This window comes from Schistocerca serialis, chromosome 8 (assembly GCF_023864345.2).
Source record: "Schistocerca serialis cubense isolate TAMUIC-IGC-003099 chromosome 8, iqSchSeri2.2, whole genome shotgun sequence".
Classification (NCBI taxonomy): domain Eukaryota; kingdom Metazoa; phylum Arthropoda; class Insecta; order Orthoptera; family Acrididae; genus Schistocerca; species Schistocerca serialis.
Window position 1 is genome coordinate 348,937,732 of NC_064645.1, and position 10,000 is coordinate 348,947,731.

Consider the following 10,000-nt stretch of genomic DNA (forward strand, 5'->3'; position numbering starts at 1 on the left):
ACGAGTCTCATCCGGTAAAGCGAATGATTAGAGGCCTTGGGGCCGAAACGACCTCAACCTATTCTCAAACTTTAAATGGGTGAGATCTCCGGCTTGCTTGATATGCTGAAGCCGCGAGCAAACGACTCGGATCGGAGTGCCAAGTGGGCCACTTTTGGTAAGCAGAACTGGCGCTGTGGGATGAACCAAACGCCGAGTTAAGGCGCCCGAATCGACGCTCATGGGAAACCATGAAAGGCGTTGGTTGCTTAAGACAGCAGGACGGTGGCCATGGAAGTCGGAATCCGCTAAGGAGTGTGTAACAACTCACCTGCCGAAGCAACTAGCCCTGAAAATGGATGGCGCTGAAGCGTCGTGCCTATACTCGGCCGTCAGTCTGGCAGTCATGGCCGGTCCTTGCGGCCGGCCGCGAAGCCCTGACGAGTAGGAGGGTCGCGGCGGTGGGCGCAGAAGGGTCTGGGCGTGAGCCTGCCTGGAGCCGCCGTCGGTGCAGATCTTGGTGGTAGTAGCAAATACTCCAGCGAGGCCCTGGAGGGCTGACGCGGAGAAGGGTTTCGTGTGAACAGCCGTTGCACACGAGTCAGTCGATCCTAAGCCCTAGGAGAAATCCGATGTTGATGGGGGCCGTCATAGCATGATGCACTTTGTGCTGGCCCCCGTTGGGCGAAAGGGAATCCGGTTCCTATTCCGGAACCCGGCAGCGGAACCGATACAAGTCGGGCCCCTCTTTTAGAGATGCTCGTCGGGGTAACCCAAAAGGACCCGGAGACGCCGTCGGGAGATCGGGGAAGAGTTTTCTTTTCTGCATGAGCGTTCGAGTTCCCTGGAATCCTCTAGCAGGGAGATAGGGTTTGGAACGCGAAGAGCACCGCAGTTGCGGCGGTGTCCCGATCTTCCCCTCGGACCTTGAAAATCCGGGAGAGGGCCACGTGGAGGTGTCGCGCCGGTTCGTACCCATATCCGCAGCAGGTCTCCAAGGTGAAGAGCCTCTAGTCGATAGAATAATGTAGGTAAGGGAAGTCGGCAAATTGGATCCGTAACTTCGGGATAAGGATTGGCTCTGAGGATCGGGGCGTGTCGGGCTTGGTCGGGAAGTGGGTCAGCGCTAACGTGCCGGGCCTGGGCGAGGTGAGTGCCGTAGGGGTGCCGGTAAGTGCGGGCGTTTAGCGCGGGCGTGGTCTGCTCTCGCCGTTGGTCGGCCTCGTGCTGGCCGGCGGTGCAGGATGCGCGCGCCTGCGCGGCGTTCGCGCCCCGGTGCTTCAACCTGCGTGCAGGATCCGAGCTCGGTCCCGTGCCTTGGCCTCCCACGGATCTTCCTTGCTGCGAGGCCGCGTCCGCCTTAGCGTGCTCCTCCGGGGGCGCGCGGGTGCGCGGATTCTCTTCGGCCGCCATTCAACGATCAACTCAGAACTGGCACGGACTGGGGGAATCCGACTGTCTAATTAAAACAAAGCATTGCGATGGCCCTAGCGGGTGTTGACGCAATGTGATTTCTGCCCAGTGCTCTGAATGTCAACGTGAAGAAATTCAAGCAAGCGCGGGTAAACGGCGGGAGTAACTATGACTCTCTTAGTGTAGTGCATCCGGACTTGGCTTTTCGAAGTGCGGTCTTGATGTAGTCGTGCTGCTGCTGCGAGGTGCCTTCCTTGGGTTATAGTTACAGGGAGAGTGATGCGCAATACATGGGCCTAGCCCTCTTAGCCTCTCCTCTCCTGCGGTCTTCTCCCCTTCTCGTGGGCCCGCTGATTTTCGCAGAGTGGAAGACCGCACCAGGGGCTTGGGGGGGTTACCAGCCCCCCCTCGCATTATCCCTTTTTTAGTTGGGGGCAGTAACCAGAGAATAAGTGGTGGCCCTTCCGCTGAAGGTGCCACCCCAACTCCCCCAGCACCTAGCCGGCCAACCGGCCGTGCCGAAAATCTTGTAACTTTTGCAGCAGTATACGCCTGTAGTGAGTGCCACCGCAGCTTCACCACCAAGAATGGTCTCGGGGTCCATCGCCGCCGCCAACATCTTGCGGCCGCCAACGCGGAGATCGTGACGGAGAGGCATCGCGCGAGGTGGACGGAGGAAGAAGTCCTGTCGCTCGCCAAGGCAGAGGCCGAACTGTTCCTCGAGAGGGACGCCCGGTTCTTCTTTGTAAATCAAGAACTCATCAGGATGTTCCCCGACCGAACGCTTGAGGCAATCAAGTGCCGACGGCGGCAAGCTGCCCACAAGCAGCTTGTCCGCCAGTTCATGGAGGCGCTTGAGATCGGTCGGGGGGAGGAGCCGGCGTCCCGCCGGGGAGCAGCGAGCCCGCTGCCTGACGCGGGCGAGGCCGCTGCGCCGCCCGTCGACGCAGCCGAGGACTTCGCGGCCGACACCACCGGGCCGCCGCCGGAGGGGCCGACTGACGCCGCCATCTGGGAGCATCTGGCGGGGCTACCTGCTTCCGCCCAGCGTTTCTCTGCCCTGGATTGAGTCATAGGTCTGGGGCGGGGCACGCCGCCCGATGTCATCCTGGGCATGCTCCCGGATGCCCTTGCGTCGGTCGGGTCCAGAGGGGAGAGATCGATCACCAGGACACAGCGGCCGCGCCAACCATCGAAGCGGCCGCCTGCCGCGCCGCCGACGCAGAAGCGCAAGCGGCGCCGCTGGGAATACGCGAGAACGCAGGATGCCTTCCGACGGTCGCGTGCACGTTGCGTGCGCGGCCTCTTGGATGGCACCCTGCTCCAGCCGCCACCTGCCATCCCTGGTCTGCTGGACTTCTGGGCGGACCTCTTCACTAAGAAGCCCGTCTCCACCGTGGGCTTCATTCGTGACCGCCTCCTTCCGCACTCGGAGCCTGTCGCTCTTGAGTGCCTATGGGGGCTGGTCACACATGAGGAGGTCGCCGCCGCGTTGCCGCCCAGGGGATCAGCAGCTGGGCCGGACGGCCTTACCCCAGCGGAGTTGCGGCGCCTGCCGCACGAAGTCCTGGTGAAAGTGATGAATCTCTTCCTTCTGGCCCGCGCCCTTCCGGAACGCCTGCTTCGCGCGCGGACGTCCCTTCTCCCGAAAACGGCTGCACCAACATCCCCCGCTGACTTTCGCCCCATTACGGTCTGCTCGGTGTTGGCGCGGACCTTTCACAAGGTTCTCGCGTCACGCCTGATGCGCGCTTGTGCTGTGGACGAACGTCAGCGGGCATTCATCCCTCGGGATGGGATGTTGGAAAACACTTTCATCCTGGACACTGCTCTCACCGACGCAGTTCGCTCCTGCCGCTCTGTCTTTGTGGCATCGATCGATGTATCTAAGGCATTCGATTCGGTGGATCATGCTGCCCTTCGCCCCGTGCTGAAGGCGCATGGCCTACCGGATTGCTTTGTCGAGTATGTCGAGCGGTGCTACGAGGGCAGCACGACAGTGATAGCGGACGGCGCCGGCGTGGGCGTGTCTGTGCAGCCAGCACGGGGCGTTCGCCAGGGCGATCCCCTCTCCCCCCTCCTGTTCAACTTTGCGGTGGACTACGTTTTAGGCCAACTGCCCTCCCACATCGGAGAACGGATCCTCGGTCGCAGAGTCAACGCTGCGGCCTTTGCAGATGACGTCTTGCTGTTTGCAGCGACCCCGAGGGGCTTGCAGTCCCTCATCGACGCAGCTACCGCAGCCCTCGCCCACCTAGGGCTGCAGATCAACGCCCGGAAGTGTTTCACCCTCGCCTTAGTCGCGTCAGGGCGCGAGAAGAAGGTGAAGGTGGACAGCAATGTCACCTTCACGGCAGGCAATACCACCATGCCTGCCCTGCGTGTGGGTGAAACCTTCCGGTACCTGGGGCTGCAATTTTCCACGGCGGGTCGCTGTGTCTTCAATCCACGTCGTCACCTGGTGGAGCAGCTTGACGTCATCTCCCGAGCTCCGCTGAAGCCGCAACAGCGCCTCCACGCTCTCACCAACGTGCTTCTCCCTGGCCTGTACCACGGGCTGGCCCTCAGCCGCACCCGGGTGGGTGCATTGAAGTCGGCCGACGTCACCATCCGGGCCGCCGTCAGGAGATGGTTCCGCCTTCTGGCGGACACCCCCCTGGGATACTTCCACGCTCCTGTTGCCCAGGGGGGCCTCGGCATCCCATCTTGCCGATGGATGGGTCCGACGCTTCGTCGGTCCCGTCTCCTGGCGCTGAAGAAGATAGGGCCAGCCTGCGACGGTGCAGGCATGGATGAAGTGCAGCGTGAGATCGAGGTGCTGGAGCGCCACCTAATGTGGGAGGGCCACCTCCTCAAATCGTCAACGCAGGTTGGGGAAATGTGGGCGGCGCGCCTACACATCGCCATTGACGGTGCGGCGCTGTCATCCTCTGCCGCCGTCAGTGGCCAACATCAGTGGGTCGCCGACACCAGTCGCCTGCTATCTGGGCGTGACTACATCGACGCCCTCCGCGCCCGCATCAACGCCTTCCCTACGAAGGCACGGCGCAGTCGCGGGCGGGAGGCGGACACCAGATGCCGCGCGGGGTGCCAGGCCGTGGAGACCGCCAACCACGTACTTCAGGCTTGCTTCAGGACGCACGGGTCCCGGGTCAAGCGCCATGACGCTGTTGTGCGTTATGTCGCCCGTGGACTCGCGCAGAGGGGCTTCAATGTCTCCGTGGAGCCCCACCTCCGAACACCTGAGGGCATCCGCAAGCCTGACGTGGTGGCGGTCAAAGACGGCATCGCCCGCGTGGTCGACGCCCAGATAGTCGGAGACCATCTCCGGCTCGACTGGTGTCATTCCCAGAAGGCGGCCTACTACGACACGCCGTCCATCCGGCGTGCTATCTCCAACCTGCACCGTGACGTTGAGGAGGTGATTGTGTCCACCGCGACGTTGAACTGGAGGGGTGTATGGTCTCCAGCGTCGGCGAGGGATCTCGCCGCCTTAGGCTTCCGACCCCGAGAACTAGCGGTGCTGAGCACCAGAACACTACAGAGTTGCTGCAGAAGTTACAAGATTTTCGAGCGTATGACGGCTCCTAGCCCGAAGCAGCGTGTCGGCGTCGGCTAGGCTGCTGGATATTTTTCTTCGCCTTGACTCCTGGGGCCTATCCACAGGAGGAATAAACCGTCTTTGTTCTTCCTTCTCTGTGTCATTATTTTGTGTTTTTGTTTTGTTTTGTTGTTCTTCCGCACTAATATATATGTATATGTGTATGTTAGTTTTATACTTGTATCTTGTGGTACGCCCTGTAAGTCCCCACCTCGGTGGCGGACATGGCGTCAAACACCTGCCACGCATTATATATGTATATATTTTGTGTTATTCAAATTATTTTGAATAAAGACGGCTGTTGATAGCCAAATGCCTCGTCATCTAATTAGTGACGCGCATGAATGGATTAACGAGATTCCCGCTGCCCCGCGGTGAAAACAGGAGATTTGCAGCCCCCACTCTGTTAGGAGTATCCTGTATAGTTTCTCGTAGTGTGGTCCTTCGCCTTCCCTAGTATGTTTTCTGCTCTATTTTGTAATGCACAATTTCAGAAATAAAACCGCTGACGTGAAGTGGTGCGTCCGCTGACGTGCCGTTCTGTAGAAACACCCGCGCAAATCGGGCACCCTGCAGCCTTCACTTCAGTTGGCAAACGTCTGTAGTGTATAGGTTCCTTTAGTATAGTATATTATCCTTCCGAATATGGTTTTATTTTTATTATGTGATAAATAATTCAAGATATAAAACTGCTACTGTAAAGTCGTGCGTGCGCCGATGCGCCGTTCCTTAGAACTCCCACGCGGCGACAAAACCGGCACTCTGCAGCTCCCAGATTAGTTAGAAAATTCTGTATGGAATAGTATCTTGTAGTGTACTCTTTGCTCTCTTCGAAAGTGCTTTCAATGTTCCTGTGTGATGGATAGTTTAAGAAATAAAACAGTCAACGTAAAGTCTTGCAAGTGCCGACACCCCGCTCCGTAGAAACTCCAGCGTGGTGACAAAACCGTCGGTCTGTAACCCTCATTGTACTTAGCAAAAATCTTTAGTGTATAAGGTCCTTTAGTTTGCTCTCTCCATGTTCTGAATATGCTTGTAGTTTTGCTGTCTGACTTATAACCTAAGAAATAAAACTGTGAAAGTAAGATCGTGTGCGCGCCTACGCGCTGTTCCCTAGGAGCTCTCACGCCGTGACAAAACCGGCGTTCTGCAGCCCCCATATTAGTTAGGAAAATTCCGTAGAGAATAGTTTCTTGTAGTGTACTCTATGTTTATTCCGAATATGCTTCCAATTTTCTTGTGTGATGAATAGTTTTAGAACTATAACTGTCTATGCAAAGTCGCGTATGTACCGACGACCCGCTCTGTCGGAAATCCTGCGCGGTGACAAAACCGTCGGCTTGCGGCCCTAACTTTCGCTAGCAAAAATTCTTTAGTGTGTAGGTTCCTTAGTGTGCTCTATTCTCCCATTGAATATGCTTCTAGTTTTGTCGTGAGACGGAAAAATTTGAGAAACAGAACTGTCAATGTAAAGTTGTGCGTGCGCTGACGCGCCGTTCCCTAAAAACTGTCATGCGGTAACAAATCCGGCGCCCTGCAGCCCCCACATTAGTTAGATAAATTTCTGTAGTAAATAGTTCCTTTTAGTGTGATTTATGCTCTCTTCGAATATGCTCTCAACTTTCCTGTGTGATGGGTAGTTTGGGAAACAAAACCGTCTATGTAAAGTCGGGCGTGCGCCAACGTGCGTTTCTGTAGAAACTCCAGCGCGGTGACAAAACCGTCCGTCTCCTGCCTTCACCCTAGTTACGTAAATTCTATAGTGTGTAGGTTCCTGTAGTGGGACATCCGCCTCACAAATATGTATTTAGTTTAGATGTGGTGCGCTTAGCCCAAGTGATACAGCTGTCAAATTTGTGTAGTGTGTGAGCCACGCGTCCTTCCCTAGAGACTCTCACAGGGCTACAAAAGTGCGTGTCTGCGGTCCCCACCTTAGCTGGAAAAGTCTGTAGCTATAGGGTTTTGTTGTTCAACTCATGCGCTTTCGAAGTGTGTATGTAGTTCAGCTGTAGGATAAGTAGTATAAGAAATAAAATTATTATTGTAACGTCGTACGTGCGCCCACGCGCCGTTCGGTATAAACTCCCGCACGCTCCATACTAGAAGCGACGCCTCCCTCTGCCCAGCTCAAACCAATATCAGAATGCGGGGTTAAAAAACAGCCGCGAATTGTGGAGCCCTGGCGCACAGCAGAAGGCAGGTAGCGATAGAAATACTCGAAGGCCGCAACAGCGAAAGCGGTCGCGTGCCACAGCCGTCCAGGGCGCGAGAGGCTCGTCCCCAGCGGGGCAGTGTATGCCTGCTCCAAGGCCGCGCGCCTAGGCTCGTCCCCAGCGCGGCAGCTGCTCGTCGCGCAGCGCACGGCAGCCGCTGCTAATCGCACCGACCTAGCTTGGCGTCAGAAAGGCGGCCAGCCCCAAGATGGGGCAAAATAAGGACGCAGATCTAGAAAGTAGTGTTAGAAAAAGCACACAGGTTACAGCCATGACAACCGAAATAGCCGAAAAGTCAAAGACAGGTGATTTGCAAACAATGGTAGAAATGAGGGAAGAGCTAGAAGCATATATGTTCAACGAAAACAACAGGATAAACAACGTACAAAAGAAATTCTTGTTAGGGAAAATGGCTGCTTATGAGCAGATTCTAAGAAAATACGAGATGGAAATAGCGCAGCTCAAAACAGAGTTGAAATGTCTAAAGGAATCTCCCCCAGCAATGGAACAACCACCTGTGAGCTATGCCACTGCAGTCAGCGCAAGAAAAGCCAAAACCGATACAAAAGCAATGCCAAACCAGACCCCAAAAGTTCTTGTCTTTAGACCAGCAGACGGAAAACAGCCAGAGAAGCAGCTACAGGACACCATAAAAGACATTGTAAAAGGAACACTGAAGGACGTAAAGATCACGAAATGTAGGACACTGAAGGACAGTGGTGTCATCTTAGAGGTGCCAAATGACGCTGAAGCAGAAAAAATAAAGAACTGTAAGGAAATAGGAGACTCAGGGATTACAGTAACTGACCCCAGGAAGAAAAACCCAAGGGTGATCCTGTATGATGTCCCAAGACAAATTACCGACGAAGAACTGGTAATGGAGCTCTACACAAGGAATCTTTCATCAATAGGCGGCACAAAGGAGGGAGCTGAGACAGGAATAAGAGCACTGTTTAAAACAGGTCCAAGGAACACAGATACTGTAAACATCGTCCTGGAAATGGAAGCAAAGTACTGGCATCACCTGATGGCACAAGGACGAGCATATATAAACTGTACCTCTCACAGGCTGCAGAATTTCAACAAGGCAACCAGATGCTACAAATGCCATGGTTTTGGGCACACAACACAAACTTGCAGAAGTGCTGAAACAATCTGTGGGCACTGTGCAGCACCAGGACATAGCATTAAGGAATGCAGTAACAGGAACAAGGCACCACAGTGTGCAAACTGCAAGCACTGGAAGAAGCCACATAACCACTCAGTAATGGACAAAAACTGCCCCGAATATGTCAGATTCATGGCGAAAGAAGAAAAAAGAACTGAATATGGCCAGTAACACTTCTACGCCACAGTCCCCAGGTCGACAGGTAGCTGACATGAACACAAAGTCCAGTACCCTCAAGATTCTCCAACTAAACGGGCAGAGATCCAAAGTAGTACCTAGTCAAGCATCACTTAAGATGGAAGAGGAAAACCTTGACATTATTCTTATCCAAGAGCCCTATTTAATGGAAAATAAGATCAAAGGATATCCTCTAGGCTTCCGCCTAGTATACAGCAGCAACCATGGAGTACCGAAAGCAGCCATAGGAATACGAAACACAAACTTGACAATTCTGCAGATAACCTCCCTTTGTGATGCTCATACCGCTGTAGCTGCAGTAACCGGCGATTTTGGTGAAATATACTTAATAAGCCTGTACTGCCAGTTCAATACCCCAATTGATGAATATTTGCATCGACTGGATACCATCATCCACGAAACCCAAGGAAAAGCCTTCATAATAGCAATGGATGCGAATGCCATGTCACCACTATGGCACAGCCAGGACACAGATGAAGCAGGACAAAAACTAGAGGATTTCATCTTCCAACATGGCTTAACTGTAATAAATAGAGACTCACCGTTAACAACTTTCAGTGGGCCAGCGGGGGAAAATAACATCGACGTAACACTTTGCTCAGCAAACATGTCAAGGATGGTCTCTAGATGGATGATTCAAGAGGAATGGACCTCGAGTGACCACAGGGCGATCACGTTTGAGATCTCAAAACAACATAGGGAGAGGGTCATAGAAGAGCTACTGAGATACAACACCACCTTTGCAAAATGGCAAATTTTTGATTGCCAGCTGACCACCAGAGTGGAAAACTGGCCAAACGCCGTGGGAACAAATGTAAATGAGAAAGTAGACCTCCTACAGACAGCAATACAGGAGAGCTGCAGGAAGGCCATGAGGAGAAGAACACGGCTGAAGAATGCTGTTCCTTGGTGGAATGAAACATTGACAAAAATGCGGCAGGACACAATTGCAGCTCGACACCGGCTCCAGAATGCGCGACGTGCAAATCGTGAGGCAGAAATACTGGCAGCAAAGACAACTTACAGAAGCACAAAAAATAAATATAACAAAGAAATTACGAAAGCGAAGACAGATACATGGAAGAAATGGGTAAAGGAGTGCAACAGCAATGACCCTTGGAAGCTGACCGATAGAATCCTTCGCCCTAAATATGGCACCGAAACTGTCCTCAGTAATGTAAAAGTGGCAGGAAGAGGCCCTACAATGACCTGGCAGGAAACAGTGAAAGAACTGTTGAATAACCTACTACCGGATGACAACCCAGAGGAGGACACAATACAGCAATCAGCTGTGAAGGAGCAAAATATAGGGTACCAAAATGAAGGAAACGAGCCAGACTTCTCAGCACAAGAGATAGAGACTGCAGTGAAGGCATGCAAACCACACAAAGCCACAGGACCAGATGGCATAGATGATGCCATTATAAA